The following is a 3,596-nucleotide window of genomic DNA, read 5'->3' as shown; positions in this document are numbered from 1 at the left end:
ATTTGTAGTCTGATTTTAATGTATTCTGTAATTTCTTAGAAAAAGATGTTGTTGCCCCTACGCCTTCAACAACTTCAAGTCCACCTAACGCCGCTGCTCCCATCGATCGCAAACGAAAAAAATGCGTTTCGGAAGTTTGGTCCCATTTTGACCGCTTAAATAATAAAGTCTTTGCCAGATGTCGACATTGCGGCAAAGAATACCGCACAAGTGGGAACACATCAAATTTGATGGAGCATTTAAGACGAGTTCACCCATTTGAGCAAAATATTGAAAAGACCAAAAGTACAACCGACTTAAAATCATATTTTCCTCGTAGCGAGTGTTATAGTTCTACGTCGACCAGGAAGGCGCAAATTGACAAGTCCCTTGCTCGCATGGTGGTACTTGATTTGCAGCCTTTTTCAATAGTCGAAAATGATGGTTTTAAAAATTTAATAAAAACACTTGATGACAAATATGTTTTGCCAAGTCGTCCATACTTGAAAGACGTGCTGGTGAAGAACATGTACGTACATGTACATGTACATGTACATGTAGGATTCGTTGCGAAAACTGAAATCATTAATAAATAATATTGATTTTTGCTCATTGACTACGGATACATGGACATCACGAGCCAATGTGAGCTATATTACGGTAACATGTCACTTCATTAACAATTTTAAGCTCAAATCTGCTGTACTGTCGACGCAACCGCTTGTGGACCAAAGGAATCACAATAGTGAAAATATTGCCACAACGTTAAGACTGATTTGCGATGAATGGGCAATCTTTGACAAAGTGCAAATGATTGTCACGGATAATGCGGCATCCATGATCAAGGCATGTGATATTTAAAAAAAAAACACTTGCCCTGCTTCGCCCATACTTTAAATCTAGTCATGCAAGACGTTATGGCAGAAAATAATGTCAAACCAATATTAAACATTGTGAAACGGATTGTGGCATTCGTTAAAAGCAGCGCCATTGCCAATGCAAAATTTAAAAATGCGCAGGCCACAGAAACTCCTTTAAAATTGGTGCAAGAGGTCCCAACAAGATGGAACAGCTCTTATTATATGCTGCAACGGGTCCTCCGAACGAGGGAACCGCTTATTGAGACTTTTAAAATCTCAAAATGCGCCGATTCCCTTATCGGAGGACCAGTTCCGCATTATTGAAGATCTATGTTCTTTATTTGAGCCTTTTGAGACGGCAACAAAACATTCATCGGCGTCAAATACTGTCACGATTTCACTCATCATTCCAGCAGTGCTGACTTTGACAAAAAGTTTGGAGGAATTGGTGCCCAAAATGAAAACAGTAGTCGGTACGGAAGTTGGTCTTTTTTTAATAAACGCAGTTAAAACAAGTAAGAAAGCTCTAGTCGAGACTACTCGACTACGAGATCCCCTGAACCCTTGGAGCAATAGCTATTTCAATAATTTTTCGCGTCTTACAGCTTACACAAGAAACACGCACACACACACACACACGCGCACGCACGCACGCACACACAGGCATACATACACATACACACACATACACACACACACACACACACACATACACAAACAATTACATACATATACACACACACAAGCATAAACACGCATGGGCGGCAGTGAGCGCTTAATATGAGAACTTAATTGCTTAATAACTTTTTTGTGGACGTACGATCATCATGAAACTTTCAGATTATGATTATGACATGGATATGCATGTAATTGCCAAAGCACAAGTCTCTAGTATTTGAAATACGCTTTTTACAAAAGTGAGGGTGAGGGGGTGAATTTAGAGGTGGGGGGTAAATTTTAACAAAAACCGAAATTGTATAAATTGCATATAGGCATACATTAAAAATTTGGAGACTCTAGCAATAAAGGTGTAGAAGATATAATTTTATAACTGGTTTTCGATAAGGTTTTTTATCGATAAAAAAGATCGGGATGAGTTATCGATTTTTAATGATAAACTTGATATGCGCGCTGTAATTACGAACATTTAAAAAAAAATTGAAGTCTCTAGCTCTTATATCTTCTGAAATCGACGCGTTCATACATACGGACAGACGGACAGACGGACAGACGGACGGACGGACAGACGGACAGACAGACGGACAGGGCCAAATCAACTCAGCTCGTCGCCCTGATCAAGAATATATATACTTTGTGGGGTCTGCCACGCCTCCTTCTGTCTGTTACATACATTTCAACAAAACCATTATACCCTGATTTCCCATTGAAAATGGGTTCAGGGTATAAAAAAGATTATATCCATATGAGAATCGGTCTGGCCCAAGACTAGGAACTCTGCTTGATGCTCGGTTTAAAAAGGAAGGATTCCAAAATGCAGGAAATGCGCAACAAGCTGCATTGGGTTTAGAGGAAGAGCTGTGCTCTATCAAAGATTGTGCGACAAATCCTGATTTAAATGAGGAACTGCCGAAAGAGAATAAGTCGCCATTTTTATTCAAATTTATGGAGCAAAAAGTGATTGAGAAACGTTCTAATCGCCGAGCGGACGCAATTATAATGATGCGGCAGTATATGGAGCAGCGCAATGCATCGCACGATACTGATCCGCTTCAGTAACTGATAGGTAACTGATAACATATTCGTATCTATTTGATTTAATGATTTTATTTTTATTTTGCTTTTTAGATTAATGAAAATCAATTAAATGGCCTTAGTCGCTGCGCCTTGAAGTATTTGTCAATTCCGGCAAGCTCCGTAGAGTCGGAACGCATTTTTAGTAAGGCAGGAGCGATCATCACCGACCGAAGAACTTCTTTAAAAGAAAAGAATGTAAACCAAATCATTTTTCTGAACAAAAATCAATGGTTGGAGAATGAAGTTCATCTAAAAAATGAAGCTTTATTACAGTAGTAAGATTCGAAAGTCAAATGATCTCTTATACTTTTTTAAAATTATTTTTGCTAAGCAACTGAAATGGAGAATGAAGTTGATCTAGAAATTTAAGCTTTATTATAGTAGTAAGATTTGAAAGTGAAATAATTTTTTATATTTTTTGTATTTTTTTTTTTTTTATTATTATTATTTTTGTTAAGCAACTGAAAGAATCTCGTTGTATATTATTAAGAAAACTGGACTGAATAAACCTTGTTTGTTGAACCTTAGCATTCATAGTATGTAAATATGTATTTAATGTGCAACATTTTTGATTTTAATATATAAAAAATTTTTCGATGGAACCATCGATAATATCGATGGTTTGAACCATCGTTGGTAAAACCATCGAGTACCGTCTCTATCGATGGTTCTCCAGCTCTATTCTTCACAGATCTCAACTGACAACGCATTTAAAAGATGCGTGAAAAACTTTGTGCGTTTTTAGAAGTCACCTTCTTCTCAGCTGAGGCTGTTTGGGGAATCACGGGGGACACGGATACTGCAACTGTGGAATCAGACATTTTGTATTATTCACTTTATAACAAACGAAACGAAACGTCTTATTTTTTGTTAATTGGAAAATATCATGAATTTTGGTCACCCGTTTGAATGAGAATCGAGGAGGAAGGCCGAACGAGAATGTTTGTGCCATTGTTTACAACTACCATTTTATTGACTTGTATTTTTAATCATTTTGATTTA

General features: G+C 37.3%; 1 long non-coding RNA gene across 1 annotated transcript; it reads left to right on the top strand.

The window, feature by feature from the left end:
* Window positions 1-2,211: 2,211 nt before the first annotated feature.
* On the top strand, window positions 2,212-3,121 carry LOC122756776. The gene is made up of 2 exons (XR_006356626.1): window positions 2,212-2,583; window positions 2,646-3,121. It is a non-coding gene; the product is annotated as an uncharacterized LOC122756776 (long non-coding RNA).
* Window positions 3,122-3,596: the final 475 nt, after the last annotated feature.

The sequence above is a fragment of the Drosophila mojavensis genome, unplaced genomic scaffold (genome assembly GCF_018153725.1).
Source record: "Drosophila mojavensis isolate 15081-1352.22 unplaced genomic scaffold, ASM1815372v1 contig_16, whole genome shotgun sequence".
Taxonomy (NCBI): Eukaryota; Metazoa; Arthropoda; class Insecta; order Diptera; family Drosophilidae; genus Drosophila; species Drosophila mojavensis.
Note: the sequence above shows the minus strand (reverse complement) of the source record. Positions and strands in the feature narration are given on the sequence as shown.